Here is a 16,247-nt window from a genome sequence, read left to right as displayed (position 1 = left end):
GACAATATCTGCTTTGAACATAGTGAGCACAAAGCTGGAATGCTTACAGACATATTCTTGCCCTTACCAGTTACAGCTGAGCTATTCTATGTAATTCTATTGCCTCTCTTTGTTACACCATAGCAATATCAGTGGCTTTCTACTCCAGGCCTTGATGCCTTTATATAGGCCAGATTGTAGTGACCTGGGTAAATAGAGGTACAACAGACAAACGCAAATAACTGTATTAAAGAAGAAATGAGCACATGTTGAATTCTGAATGCTTCTATGCAATTTTACAGGATCACATTTGAACACAGGGCTCCATAGGAGAGGAAAGTCTTCCTCAGTATTAAATAATTGAGTTTCCACCCACATCAAAAGAATAGATTCACTTCCAGCATTGGAACTAATGTACACAATCTTTCTATACATCCCTCGTACGTCTCCACACCCAAAACTCAGGTCTTTCTTCTATCAGTCTGACACTTACAGTAAACAGTCATGCTATAAGTGGGCATTCAATAGACAATGTGCAGCTTTAACATGTATAACAGCACTATAGGCAGATGTGAGGGATAGATGTGTTTATGGCACTTTCTAAGTAAAAATAACAAAAGTTATTCATAGGTCACAAGTTTGCTAGCTAACTATAAAGGAAATCATTGCAGGCTTTTAAGGCTCCGAGGGGCCAATTTATCAAAGGGCGACAAGCCCTATTGCAACCTAAAATAGGAGTTTCCACCGGCTATAGGGATTTTTTAATTTTGGGCTATACAAAAAAGGGTGACCGTCGTTGATAATTGTGGAGGAGAACCGTGAAGTCATCCCCCTATTCTCCCTGCTCCCCCCTGTGATGATGCATTAGATCTGTCTACAAACATGTGCGAGGAACGGTGCATCCATTTGTGTGTATATTTACTATACACAAGGGGTATATTTACTAAACTGTGGGTTTGAAAAAGTGGAGATGTTGCCTATAGCAACCAATCAGATTCTAGCTGTCATTTATTTAGTACATTCTACAAAATGACAGCTAGAAGCTGATTGGTTGCTAGAGGCAACATCTCCACTTTTTCAAGCCCGCAGTTTAGTAAATCTAGCCCACAAGTCTTTCCTCCTCTCTCTCTTGCTTCTCTTCCCTCTCCTTTCTTCTCTTTCATTACTATTAATATGCTCCATATGGATTTATCGTTAGATACAAATGAGGATGTTATAGGCTGCAATGGAGTGTTATGAGAAAGATATGGGGACAGTGTATCTAACTGGGAACAGCCTGTATATGGTTTGCAGGTGGTATATAATGTATAGTGATGTTATGAAGTTGTATATAATTGCATTTTAGAATTGTTTGTGATATAGAGGATATAGGAGATGTTTGTGGTACAGACAGGCCCGGCGCTCCCATTAGGCAAGGTTAGGCACTTGCCTAGGGCGCCGGGCTCTGGAGGGCGCCACAGTATTCTAAAATACTTTAAAACTGTGCGGCGACCGCTGACCATACCTGTCACGGCCGCCGCACAGCATTCAGATGGACGGGGAGGGGGGGAAGAGGCTATTTTGTCACCACCGCCGCCTCTCTGCTCCGTCTCCTCCCCTCCACTTACTAGTGTCAGTGAGTGGAGGGGAGGAGACGGAGCAGAGAGGCGGCGGTGGTGAGACAAGGTAAGGAGAGGAGGGAGGAGGGAGGAGGGAGGAGGGCGGCGATTTTTGCGGGGGGGGGGGAGGCGATTTTTGCTGGGGGGAAGGGGGGGGGCGCTTTTTTAAAATGCCTAGGGCGCCGTGGACCCTAGCACCGGCCCTGGGTACAGAGAATGATTTAGGGTTCAGGCTGCCCTAGGCTAATACACATGTATCGCTCCCTCACCTTCCACACCAGGATAAAATGTGGTAGGTAGAAACGAACTTGTCCTTAATTTAAAATTTGACTCCCCCCACCATTGTTTGTGTTCCCGAGTTTCTGAAACACAGCTCCACTTGGCTTTTTTAAAAGGTCACAGCAATTTGTCACTCATATAGTATCATATCAGAACTGAATAGCAGAATGGAGGCATGAACGAGCGCTACGGAGTGGCAGAACGTGGAGGGGACCAGAGGCAGAATTAAAGAGCTGTAGGCCCCGGTGCAGGGAACCCGGGAGGAGAGAACTGGGGCCCACAGCTCGCTAGTACCCTGTGCAATGGGCCCCATTAACTCCATGGGCCCCGGTGCACCGCATCTGCTGCACCAATGGTAATTCCGCCACTGGAGGGGGCTGTCACGCCTGCCCCTGTCGCCATACTTGTCTCTCCTACTCGCTTATCCTAAAGCGCCTGCCCAGTGATGACTCATTGTACTATGGAGGAATGTGTGATATACATGCAGTATAGAACACTGTGATGCATATCGAGACTGTGCTGTGAGATACTGTAGAACGTAGAGTTTGTGATGATACATATCGGAACATAGTATGGCGCTATCATATACCATGATGCTTACATATAGCAAGGAATGGAGTTTGCATATTGCGCAATGATGACCTTTGTGTAGTTTTGTGCGGAAAAGGAATTCTTGAGATGCTGTGCGAAAAAATATTTCTAAACTGGCTACAGTAATATTGTATTGAGCAAGATATACAGAATATGGGAGCAGCGAAAATCTATTGGGTGTAAAGGAATCTGCTCTAAATTGTTATACTAAGATATTGCTGTGATATAAATGAATGCTGAAGTAATGTTGTTAATACAGGAATTGTTATGAAATCCGGAATACACACACACACCCAGAAAACAATCGAATGTATTGTACCATCAATGCTAACAGGGTAATAGTAAGACTGTATACCCTTTACAGTGGGCTACAGTGCAGCAGTCACATAGTCCCGGGGCTACTCCAGAGACCCCTCCACGAAGACCACTAGGTATATAGGGATCCCATTGGCACCACTGCACTCCAGTATACCGTTCGCGGCAGAAAACAAATGACAGGGGAACCCTGATCCCGACTGTACCACCGGGACAAGGTAAACATACATTTTTATATAAATATTTTCTTTTTACTAGCACACCTTTAAAATACATGCACATATATTACACTCATCTGCAGAGCAGGACATTAACTCTCCTATTACCCCCTCTAAATGTCTGAGTTGTCATCCGTAAAAGGATTGGATTACGCAGAAACAAAGTGGTTAGCATTCCTGCCTTGTACGTCTGTGTGGGCCAGAGTGCTCTCTGTATGGAGTTTGTATCTTCTCCCCGTGTTTCCTTTCATAGTCCAAAAAACATACTTGAAGGTTAAATGGCTACTAGCTAAATTCACACTATTATGTGTAACTGTGTGCTTGTCGTATGGGAATTAGATTGTAAACTATACTTGGGAAGTGTCAAGACTTACACGTCCTTGTTCCAGCGCCATCTTGCTCGAGTCACTGCCCAGCACTTCCGGGTATCGGCTCACGTGATGGCAGCGGGTTTTTCAAACTTGCTTGTTTATTTTAACAGACCTCTGACACCAGTCCAGTGTCAGAGCAATTTTGTGGCCAGCTCCTGACCCCTGCTTTGATCCCTGTATCTTGCCCAGTTTCTTCCCTTTGGAATCGCTCCTGATTGCCCTCTGCGTACCGAACCTCTGCCTGCTGACCACGCTCCTGATTGCCCTCTGCGTACCGAACCTTTGCCTGCTGACCACACTTCTGATTGCCCTCTGCGTACCGAACCTCTGCCTGCTGACCACGCCCTTGATTGCCCTCTGCGTACCGAACCTTTGCCTGCTGACCACGCTCCTGATTGCCTTCTGTGTACTGAACCTCTGCCTGCTGACCACGCCCCTGATTGCCCTCTGTGTACCGAACCTCTGCCTGCTGACCACGCCCCTGATTGCCTTCTGTGTACCAAACCTCATCCTGCTGACCACGCTCCTGATTGCCTTCTGTGTACCGAACCTCTGCCTGCTGACCACGCTCCTGATTGCCTTCTGTGTACTGAACCTCTGCCTGCTGACCACGCCCGATTACTTTCTGTGTACCGAACCTCTGCCTGCTGACAACGCCCCTGATTACTTTCTGTGTACCGAACCTCTGCCTGCTGACCACGCTCCTGATTGCCTTTTGTGTACCGAACCTCTGCCTGCTGACCACGCCCCTGATTACTTTCTGTGTACCGAACCTCTGCCTGCTGACAACGCCCCTGATTACTTTCTGTGTACCGAACCTCTGCCTGCTGACCACGCTCCTGATTGCCTTCTGTGTACCGAACCTCTGCCTGCTGACCATGCTCCTGATTGCCTTCTGTGTACCGATCCCCTGCCTGCTGACCACGCTCCTGATTGCCTTCTGTGTACCAAACCTCTGCCTGCTGACCACGCTCCTGATTGCCTTCTGTGTACCGAACCTCTGCCTGCTGACCACGCTCCTGATTGCCTTCTGTGTACTGAACCTCTGCCTGCTGACCACGCCCGATTACTTTCTGTGTACCGAACCTCTGCCTGCTGACAACGCCCCTGATTACTTTCTGTGTACCGAACCTCTGCCTGCTGACCACGCTCCTGATTGCCTTTTGTGTACCGAACCTCTGCCTGCTGACCACGCCCCTGATTACTTTCTGTGTACCGAACCTCTGCCTGCTGACAACGCCCCTGATTACTTTCTGTGTACCGAACCTCTGCCTGCTGACCACGCTCCTGATTGCCTTCTGTGTACCGAACCTCTGCCTGCTGACCATGCTCCTGATTGCCTTCTGTGTACCGATCCCCTGCCTGCTGACCACGCTCCTGATTGCCTTCTGTGTACCAAACCTCTGCCTGCTGACCACGCTCCTGATTGCCTTCTGTGTACCGAACCTCTGCCTGCTGACCACGCTCCTGATTGCCTTCTGTGTACCAAACCTCATCCTGCTGACCACGCTCCTGATTGCCTTCTGTGTACCGAACCTCTGCCTGCTGACCACGCTCCTGATTGCCTTCTGTGTACTGAACCTCTGCCTGCTGACCACGCTCCTGATTGCTTTCTGTGTACTGAACCTCTGCCTGCTGACCACGCTCCTGAATGCCTTCTGTGTACTGAACCTCTGCCTGCTGACCACGCTCCTGATTGTCTTCTGTGTACTGAACCTCTGCCTGCTGACCACGCTCCTGAATGCCTTCTGTGTACTGAACCTCTGCCTGCTGACCACGCTCCTGATTGTCTTCTGTGTACTGAACCTCTGCCTGCTGACCACACTCCTGATTGCCCTCTGTGTACCGAACCTCTGCCTGCTGACCATGCTCCTGATTGCCCTCTGTGTACCGAACCTCTGCCTGCTGACAACGCCCCTGATTACTTTCTGTGTACTGAAACTCTGCCTGCTGACCATGCTCCTGATTGCCTTCTGTGTACCGAACCTCTGCCTGCTGACCACGCTCCTGATTGCCCTCTGTGTACCAAACCTCTGCCTGCTGACAACGCCCCTGATTGCCCTCTGTGTACCGAACCTCTGCCTGCTGACAACGCCCCTGATTACTTTCTGTGTACCGAACCTTTGCCTGCTGACCACGCTCCTGATTGCCTTTTGTGTACCGAACCTCTGCCTGCTGACTACGCTCCTGATTGCCCTCTGTGTACCGAACCTCTGCCTGCTGACCACGCCCCTGATTACTTTCTGTGTACCGAACCTCTGCCTGCTGACCACGCTCCTGATTGCCTTCTGTGTACCGAACCTCTGCCTGCTGTCCACGCTCCTGATTGCCTTCTGTGTACCAAACCTCATCCTGCTGACCACGCTCCTGATTGCCTTCTGTGTACCGAACCTCTGCCTGCTAACCACGTCCCTGATTACTTTCTGTGTACCGAACCTCTGCCTGCTGACAACGCCCCTGATTACTTTCTGTGTACCGAACCTCTGCCTGCTGACCACGCTCCTGATTGCCTTCTGTGTACCGAACCTCTGCCTGCTGACCATGCTCCTGATTGCCTTCTGTGTACCGATCCCCTGCCTGCTGACCACGCTCCTGATTGCCTTCTGTGTACCGAACCTCTGCCTGCTGACCACGCTCCTGATTGCCTTCTGTGTACCAAACCTCATCCTGCTGACCACGCTCCTGATTGCCTTCTGTGTACCGAACCTCTGCCTGCTGACCACGCTCCTGATTGCCTTCTGTGTACCGATCCCCTGCCTGCTGACCACGCTCCTGATTGCCTTCTGTGTACCGAACCTCTGCCTGCTGACCACACTCCTAGTTGTCTACTGTGTACCTACTGGCCTGCTGACCACGCATCTATTGGTCACCGGTGTACTCCTCTGTCCAGTTCCTATCTCCACAGTACTACTCCCTGGGGCATCCTAGAGGACCGCGACCTGCGAGTTCCCAGCAGCAAAGTCCATTCTGCCTTGCAGTGGTTCTTGGGGAATACTGGGGAACCCGTTAGACTCCGCACCTCTAGGCCTGTTAGCGTCAATCAGGGTTAGTACCTGGGTCCTTACCTTCCTGGATCGTAACAGGAAGGGACTGATATGAATTGGATAAACATGCTCTATGTAGAATGTTAGTGAACGTATAGAACCGGTCACTTTGGAAACCATTGCTACTAATACACATGGTTGGAATACAAAAGGATTTTTTTTATCTGAATTTGTTGCTATGTGCATGTCCATATTAGGTGCCAATTGAAAAGCAATTGTTTCGGTCATGGGGATGCAGTTAAATCTTTACCATATGACCAGCCTTTAGTTTATCAACCGTGGTATACATGAGCATGACCTGTGTCAGCCAAGGGGTTAAGTGGCACTTTCTGCATGAAAAGCACAGAGGGTAGCTGGGCCCACACACACCTAATCCATTTAATTAAACACGCATGATCTGTGAACCGCAAAAACAATTTTTGGCTGTGTCCTGGGATGTTGGGAATTCTGCAGCTGAATGGATTCCCCAGACCTTCCCTTGCTCAGCGTTGTCAGCCTGTTGTACATAGCAGATCCCACACACCTAGTACGTCCATTGCTAATGCATCTATCTTTATTACACAGTGAAGTGTTGTACAGAAATTCTCCATGTCCCCCAAGGAGAGTAACACCCTGGACATGCAGCCAGCCGAGGCTCTGATATAGAACAGACATCACCCCCCTCCTGGGGCTCTCGGCAGATTTACAGATCTGAAGCACGGCTTTATATGGAGCTGCTCTCACAAGGTGTATTGTGTTCCTCAAAGAGCTCTACAGCGTGGACAAACCTCCTCAGTGAGGGGCGCCAAACCTCTCCTGTCAACCTGCAACTGCTCCAAAAATAACTGAGTGTATATCTTTCCCATACACAACCTTGAGATGACATGATTATGTGATCAGTCTGCTGTGCTCCCTGACCTCCTTTAAAGACTTCCCAACAAATGTTGGGACAACCAGGCAAACATCACGTCCTCACCACCTGCTTCTGGCCAAAGTAAAATGGAAACTGAGGACAGAGAATGAGAACAATATGATATCTCCCTCCTGTCTGTGTCAGCCTGTGGTGGGAGGGACAGACTCCATGTCACATAGCCCTCTCCTGTCTGTGTCACCCTGTGGTAGGAGGGACAGACTCCATGTCACATAGCTCCCTCCTGTCTTTGTCACCCTGTGGTGGGACAGAATCCACGTCACATAGCTCCCTCCTGTCTGTGTCACCCTGTGGTGGGAGGGACAGACTCCATGTCACATAGCTCCCTCCTGTCTGTGTCACCCTGTGGTGGGAGGGATAGACTCCACGTCACCTAGTTCCCTCTTGTCTGTGTCACCCTGTGGTGGGAGGGACAGACTCCACGTCACATAGCTCCCTTCTGTCTGTGTCACCCTGTGGTGGGAGGGACAGACTCCATGTCACATAGCTCCCTCCTGTATGTGTCGCCCTGTGGTGGGAGGGACAGTCCCCATGTCACATAGCTCCCTCCTTCCTGGAAACATTGAGTAGAAGGCAAGGGCAAGCATTTGAGGCTATGTGGCATGCTGTAAGCTAAATCTAGTATCATAGTGTAATTTTGGCAACACACTGAAAGATGTTGTTTACAAATTTGTATTAATTTATAAACTATATTTTTTGTTACAAATATAATAGACACATATTATAATGTAACTGGCCCATAGGGGCCCATTTAATTAGCTGCAGAGTGCCTTGGTTGTGATGGCACTCTGTGGCGATGTAACATTGTGAATTTCTCTTCGGCCCCCCATAGGGGTGTGAGGGGAAATCTGCGATACAGAGGTACCATGGTACCAGTAAAAGTGTGTAGCCGCGATGTTTGGTGGACAATCGAGGCTAATTAAATATGCCCCATAGAGTGCTGGAATGCGAAGTGGAAGTTGAGGATAGTATATGCAACGTGCATGCAGACTTCTCCCTAAAAACAGATTATTAAGTAACTCATAACTCACCTCACCACTGTTTAGCATAGACATAAATCTGAACTTCCTGGGCTGACATCTACCACGTGGAGGAGGGGGGAGAAGGGAGAGGGGGTGCAGGGAGACTGACATGGAGGAGGGAGTGAGGAGGGGGGAGAAAGGAGAGGGGGTGCAGGGAGACTGAGGTGGAGGAGAGAGTGAGGAGGGGGAGAAGGGAGAGGGGGTGCACGGAGACTGACATGGAGGAGGGAGTGAGGAGGGGGGAGAAGGGAGAGGGGGTGCAGGGAGACTGACGTGCAGGAGGGAGTGAGGAGGGGGGAGAAGGGAGAGGGGGTGCACGGAGACTGATGGCTCATCATAGAACACAACAAAGCATCTGCTGCTTCCTCCACTCTACATATGATATACTGTACATAATGACAAACACTGTAAACACAAAGTAGCCAGACTGGAGACCAAAGATATAGCCAAGGACATAATTTTATTTTTCAAAAAGCAATGAGAGCTACAAAACAGAGCAGCAGCAGTGTAACACAATGTAGTGCTCTACCATAGTATATACGTATGTAGCGCGCTACCATATTATATACGTATGTAGTGCTCTACCGTAGTATATACGTATGTAGTGCTCTACCATATTATATACGTATGTAGTGCTCTACCGTAGTATATACGTATGTAGCGCTCTACGTAGTATATGCGTATGTAGCTACCTACCGTTGTATATACGTATGTAGCGCTCTACCGCTGTATATACATATGTAGCGCGCTACCATAGTATATACATATGTATCGCTCTACCGTAGTATATACGTATGTAGTGCTTTACCATATTATTTATGTATGTAGTGCTCTACCGTAGTAAATACATATGTAGCACTCTACCATAGCATATACATATTTAGTTCTCTACCATAGTACATATATATGCTATATAACCAGTGGTTGAAGTGGGGATGTATCCTGTGATATGGCATACCGCCTGTCACGAAAGCCAGATAATGGTAATGGTCCTGATCGCTGCTAGAGTGACAGCTTACCCCCAGAGAGGTGCGGAGTCTAACGATGGAGCAGTGGCAGATCCGGGGGGGGGGGGGGGGGGGATTGTCCCCCTAGCAGGGGCTTGCTGCTGGCGGCTGCACATTGTGTGCAGGTCCGTTCGGCAGTGACAGGCAGCGACAGTGTGCAGCCGGGTAGCACACTCTCCCTGCCTGTCACTGCTGAACGTACCTGCACATAGCATGCAGCCACAGGCAGCCTTAACAAGCAAAAAGGGGGCGGGGACTAAATTCTCCCCCCCTAAATCGCCCCGTACAAAACATTTCTAGGTCCGCCCTTGCGATGGACAGGTGTTCACCAGGGATTTCCCACAAGGGAATATGGCCTTGGCTGCTCTCCACCGCAGGTTGCCATCCTCTAAGGGCCGCAGAGCAGAGAATGCGCAGAACCATCAAGTAGTTGTTAGGCAGAACAGTAGTAGATGTTAAGAGATGCACGGCAGAGAGTTGGAGCACTGAGGTCCACACAGGCGTATAACTCTGGAACTTGCTGATGTATTCGATGATCATACCCCTGTGTCCAGTGATGAGTGATAATGCACTGCCAGGAAAAAGAACTGCGTCTAGATGGACAATGTAGTGAAGGATGTGTAGGAGAAGAAGGTGTTCAACAGTGTCCCAAGCAGCAGAGAGTTACAGGAGAATGAGTATTGAGAAATTAAAATATTAATATTTCTTTATAAACACATTTTTAGTAATCAAAGAAAACACAAATTAAAAACAAACTGTAAATACAAAATCCTTTAATAAAAAAAACATCAAATACAAATACATGGATGTTGGTTTTATCCCATGGTTAGGTTTTGCAAGGCAGGTCATGCTGGAACCCATAATGGCTGTCTTCTTTATCTGTTTAAAACATTATAGAAAAAGAGATCAACCTTAGGCCATTTTGAAATAAAATATTACTTGACTGTGTGTACTTTGAACACCCCTGTACTTTCCAGCTGTAAAATCCACAATTTCTGATGCCTTAACTGTAACACAGGTCCCCCAATAACCTAATAGGACTAACATTGTTAACTATAGATACTTAGATGGTTACAAAGGCAGCTGCTTCATGACCTGATCCTCCTCCATGAAATGATACTTACCGCACCTCCTTTGTGCTCCATATGTCAGCTGGGTCATAAGGTCTGTTGGTATAAATTACACATATTTAGCTATTTACTAAATTGGTGTTTGTTTCTCACGTATCAAAATGGAAGACAAAGTAAGGTATCTCCATTAGAACACATTGACAAATCAGTGTCTTAAAATCAATAAACAGACACAACACTTACTTTATGTACTTGACCTGGGCAGAAAAGAAAATTCACATAGTGAGTTAGATGTATGATTAACACAGACTATGGTTGATTGCTGAATATTTTTCAGGTGAGGCAGACATCTCCCAGCTAAGGCCTTGTAGTTCTTCAATGAAAGTCTTTAGTTGTGCATACACACGTGTAGTCATCATTATCGTCAGTGCACACACCTGCGTGTGTATGCCGGAACCTGTGTTTGCAATTAAGAGAAACTCTAAAGATGTATTTTATGTACAGTACACATTAAGAACATCCTGGTTTATTTATTTCATGTAAAAATATATATATATATATATATATATATATATATATATATATATATATATATATATTTCTTATTGATGATTATAGTATTAAGAGTTATAAATTTATTTTAGAAAAAATATTTTTTTGCCATATGTTCTGCCTTTCTGGTGCACATCTCCTGCAGTGTGTTCTGCCAGTCTACATACGGTAAGTAACGTAAAGACAGAGCGTACTTATATCCAGATTCAAATGGAAAGGTTTCCGCTTGGGTTTGAATACGGGCCGACATGCGTGCAAGGTACGTGCGCTTTGTTTCTTAAACGCAGGTTGCATTCACATTGCGTTTTTAGATGATTAAGGCCCAGAGTGCGTATTATTTCTTTAATCTGATTTACTTTGGCCAAATTAATTCAGGGATACAGATAATTCTAAAGGATTCCCAGCATTTCCCTTACCGCTAAATAACAAATATTGCAACCTTCATGCAACGTTCAGTTTCCTTAGCATTGCAGCTTTCCCTTCTCAGCGCTCAGCTTGGCGAGTTTATTTGGGGCAGCTCAGTATGTTAATGAGATACAGGCCCGGATGCAACAACCCTTTTGCTCATTTGCATGACCAAGTTTAGGATGTTATATTTTAAGAGAATAAAGTAACATTGTGTCCTTTCAACACACGACCCCTTAGCTGTGATTCAGAGATCTAATAGCGGAGATACCCAGTATAACTGCACGCCAGCGCTGCTTCCTGTGTAACGTTTGTGCTCCCGGGGGATTTGTACTGTCAGCTGAGAGGACAATGGGTCAGATTCTCAGGCATCTATTCTCTCTCATTCCTCGGATATCAGAATCATGTTTAGCTGCTGAGAGATGTTTGACGGCGATGAACGAGAGACATTATTCCCTTCTACAACTGCTATCTGATGTTTACACTTTAAATATCTATTGGCCTATATATATATATATATATATATGTATCCTATGTATTCTATCTACAACATTAATAATGATGTACTCCCTGCTGTAAAATATACGTCACGGAGGAGATCCGTGGCTACAGGGCCGTAGGCTCCCACCATATGTTCAAGGACAATCAACGCTTGTCCACGAGAGACCAGTAACTGACATAGATTATTTTCCCATAACTCTGATGCTAGTATGAATAGCCCTCTATATCTGTTTTACAGTATTTGACAATCGTATGGTGTAAATATTATGGTCTGAGCAAATTTCAGGTCAAACAGCCGCCCCATTGTTTCAATTCACCATTGTGAGGGCATAAGTGGGGCAGGTATTGTCTGAGAAGGGGCCCATCATTAATAACCCTCCACATCATGATATCTCCCTCATACAGGGGTGATTCGGCTGGAGGGGGGTGGGGTGGTTTGTCTTTCTGGATATCCTTCATAATCCGAATCACAAATGTCTCTTGTCTGTCCTCCCTTATGCCAGTTCCTACATGTCTTCTGATACCCCCTGTTTTTGTCCTCCGTTATCTCCTTCCTGACGCCCTCATGCCTCCCTCATGTCTGGCCTCTGAAAATACGGACGATGGGAGGGGGTATGGGCTTGTTTGTCAACGTTACTTGTCTATCCCCCCGTTTTTGTCATGCGGTTCCAGTTCTGCTTCCCCCCTTTCTTCGGTGTGCGGGAGCGTCAGCTCAGCCTGTTTATTGAATACAGGAGACTTTCTACTTCTGAATTCTCACAGGAGTTCTTTTCAGTGTCATTGCAGAGGATAAAGCCTCCTATAACTGCTAATCAAGCTAGTCCTGGCTGGCAGATTTATGTAAGGGTTGCACCTAGTCCGTCCAGGGCCCCTGGGTAGGTTACAGTAATTTAAGCTGCTACTCCTGCTGCTAAACTGCTGGGGAGCAATGGCATAAGGGGAGCTGGGGAGCTATGTGATTGGCATAATCCAGAGCCTGCAAACAACATGGCTTCCAAAGCTGCCTCCAGCCTACTGGTACTGGGGATTAGAGGCAGAGGGAACACATATGTTTTTGCACATATTGTAAAGCATTTGGTGTCTGAGATAACAAGATCTATTCTGCCGTCTTTGTCTGAGCGTTCAAATTTCACAAGGTGTCATCAATGAGCCCTAACCCTCATCAGCCTGCTTGACATAAGAAAAATATAGGGAAACCACCTATTTTTCTCTTTTATCTGTATATTGTAATACATTGTCTATTTAAAAAATATGAGTTTTACTTAAGAAATGAATCATGACGCATTATTAGTCACATAGAACCTTCCTCCAACAGACGTCTAACTCTCCAGGATTCCAAACAAGTTCTCCTGCAAGTTGTTTCCTGGTCATTGTTGTACAGCACTTTCTCCATATAGACGTCCCGTGGAGTCGGCAGTGTAGACGAAACGCAAACTACATCCGTGATATGTTATTATTACAGATGTCTTTCCAGTCACGGTTAACACGGTTGTCTTACTAGTATACATAGGGGGAGACTGTGCTGCCTTTATATGAAATCACAGACCCTACAGACCCCCCGTAGAGTCAGTTGTAAACACAGCATAGATCCCCCAGGTTCTATGTGTCTGTAGAGGCAAAACCTTAAGTGTGCTTAACCTCACGGGTGGGGGACTGCTGCAAGGTATACTGATAAAAGAAGCACAGTAACTGTAGATTAATTATTTTAAACAAAATAGCTGAAATATTGTAAACATGATACTATAACACGTGTGCTAATATAACATGTGTGCTAATATAACACGTGTGCTAATATAGCATGTGCTAATATAACATGTGTGCTAATATAACATGTGCTAATATAACATGTGTGCTAATATAACATGTGTGCTAATATAACATCTGTGCTAATATAACATCTGCTAATATAACACGTGTGCTAATATAACACGTGTGCTAATATAACACGTGTGCTAATATAACACGTGTGCTAATATAACATGTGCTAATATAACATGTGCTAATATAACATGTGTGCTAATATAACATGTGTGCTAATATACAATGTGCTAATATAACATGTGTGCTAATATAACATGTGTGCTAATATAACATGTGTGCTAATATAACATGTGCTAATATAACATGTGTGCTAATATAACATGTGTGCTAATATAACACGTGTGCTAATATAACACGTGTGCTAATATAACATGTGCTAATATAACATGTGCTAATATAACATGTGTGCTAATATTAGAGATGGGCGGGTCCGGTTCTCCGAGAACCGAACCCACCCGAACTTTGGGTATCCGAGTACCGAGCTGAGCAGCTCGGTACTCTCCCGCCCATTCCGAATCCAAATCGAGGCCGAACGTCATTGTGACGTCGTCGGATCTCGGGACTCGGTTCTCGCGATACTTCAACTTTATAAATACACGCCTCCACAGCAATCCATCGCCATTTGACAGAGGGAGAGAGCAGGGTGTAGTCATAGGCTAATTAGAGCAGGGACAGAGAATACAATATTGTTCTTGCAATTGCTCTAACCAAAATCGCTAGTGCAGAGAGGAGGATAGAGGTTTATTATTTTTTCTTCATATTTGGCACTCCCCAGCGCTTTTGGGGTGTCCCCCATAATTGTGCATTAATATTTCTGGCTGTCAAAAGTCATATCTGTCAGCAGTATCTACTAAATAATTTGTAGCACACCTCAGTGCTTTTGGGGTGTCCTCCCTAATTGTGCATTAATATTTCTGGCTGTCAAAAGTCATATCTGTCAGCAGTATCTACTAAATAATTTGTAGCACACCTCAGTGCTTTTGGGGTGTCCTCCCTAATTGTGCATTAATATTTCTGGCTGTCAAAAGTCATTTCTGTCAGCAGTATCTACTAAATAATTTTTAGCACTCCTCAGTGCTTTTGGGGTGTCCTCCCTAATTGTGCATTAATATTTCTGGCTGTCAAAAGTCATAACTGTCAGCAGAATCTACTAAATAATTTTTAGCACTCCCCAGTGGTTTGCGCTCAGAATGGATTCAAAGCAGTCCACATATGATCTGAATGAGCAACCAGGTTCTGTCACCAGTCCTGATGTTAGTGTTCCCAGTACGTCATCTGGCCAAGGCGATGTCAAACAACAGAGTGTTTTCAAATTAGTGCAAAAAACAAAAACCCCAAAAAAATTTACTGTATTGAAGCGAAAAAGAAGTGTAACTGAGCAAAAGTTAAGTGACGATAAAAAAAAAATTGCAAGCATGCCATTCTACACACGCAGTGGCAAAGAGAGAATGAGGCCTTCACCTTTGGCTATTAGTGGCAGATCCCAAAAAGTTACCCAGCCTACAATTGGTGCACAACTACTGTTACGCGTCAAAGCCGAGCTGCAAGATAACAGTGAGGCATTACAGGAGAATATTTGCTCTGTTTCACAAATGACAACAATCCCTGTGGAGAGTCCATCCAACAGTGGGATGTCTAATCGTGAGCATTCTGCTGATGTGTGCCTTAATAGCCCGAGTGTAGCCGGTGATACCCAAATTGAGGATGCCACTTTGGAATTAGAAGAGGATGAGGGGGAGATTTGTGTAGGCGACGAGGGCGCTAATGATGATGTTGATGATTATGATGCAGACAGATACCAAATTGCCTTTCTCAATTTCTATTTATATTCTAGAATATATAACGGCTGAATAGTTTTCTATTTTACTCCTAGTGGAGAGAGGATCTGATGCAGACAGATACCAAACTGCCTTTGTCCATTTCAATTTATATTATACAGTATATAACGGCTGAATTTATTAGTATTTTATACAAGTGGAGGGGGGCCTAGAGAGACAGAAACCAAACTGGCTTTCTCCATGTCAATTAATATTGTACAGTCTATAACGGCTGGATTTTTTGGTATTTTATACAAGTGGAGGGGGGCCTAGAGAGAAAGAAACCAAACTGGCTTTCTCCATGTCAATTAATATTGTACAGTCTATAATGGCTGAATTTTTTGTTTTTTTAAAAAAGTGGAGGGGGGCCTATAGAGACAGAAAGCAAACTGTCTTTTTTTATTTCTTTACATATTTAACTATAAGTGTAGGGTGTAATATACATCCAAAGACAATGGCTGCATTGCCAATATGCATAGATGGAGAGGAAGACAATCTGTTTTGTGTGTAGAATAAATGAAGGCCTACCAACGAAGAATTAAACAGTTTTTTTGGATGATTTATTACCTCAACAATTAGATTTCTTATCTCTAAAACAGTTGTAGCACTAAATTGGGTTATTTTAGGCACAAAAACATGTAAAACAAAACCAAACAAAACCAAAACCAAAACCAAAACACGCAATGACGGTTTTGCAAAACCAAAACCAAAACCAAAACACGACGGTAATCCAGATCCAAAACCGAA

General features: G+C 45.4%; 1 long non-coding RNA gene across 1 annotated transcript in view; it reads left to right on the top strand.

Annotated features, from left to right (window-relative positions):
* Window positions 1–1,043: 1,043 nt before the first annotated feature.
* Window positions 1,044–16,247, top strand: part of LOC142151305 (uncharacterized) — a 130,641-nt gene continuing 115,437 nt past the window's right edge. The window contains exon 1 of the long non-coding RNA XR_012691173.1: window positions 1,044–1,089. This is a non-coding gene — a long non-coding RNA (uncharacterized LOC142151305). The remainder of the gene's footprint in view (window positions 1,090–16,247) is intronic.

Source organism: Mixophyes fleayi, chromosome 4 (genome assembly GCF_038048845.1).
Source record: "Mixophyes fleayi isolate aMixFle1 chromosome 4, aMixFle1.hap1, whole genome shotgun sequence".
Classification (NCBI taxonomy): domain Eukaryota; kingdom Metazoa; phylum Chordata; class Amphibia; order Anura; family Limnodynastidae; genus Mixophyes; species Mixophyes fleayi.
This window is presented reverse-complemented; position numbering and strand designations above follow the sequence as displayed.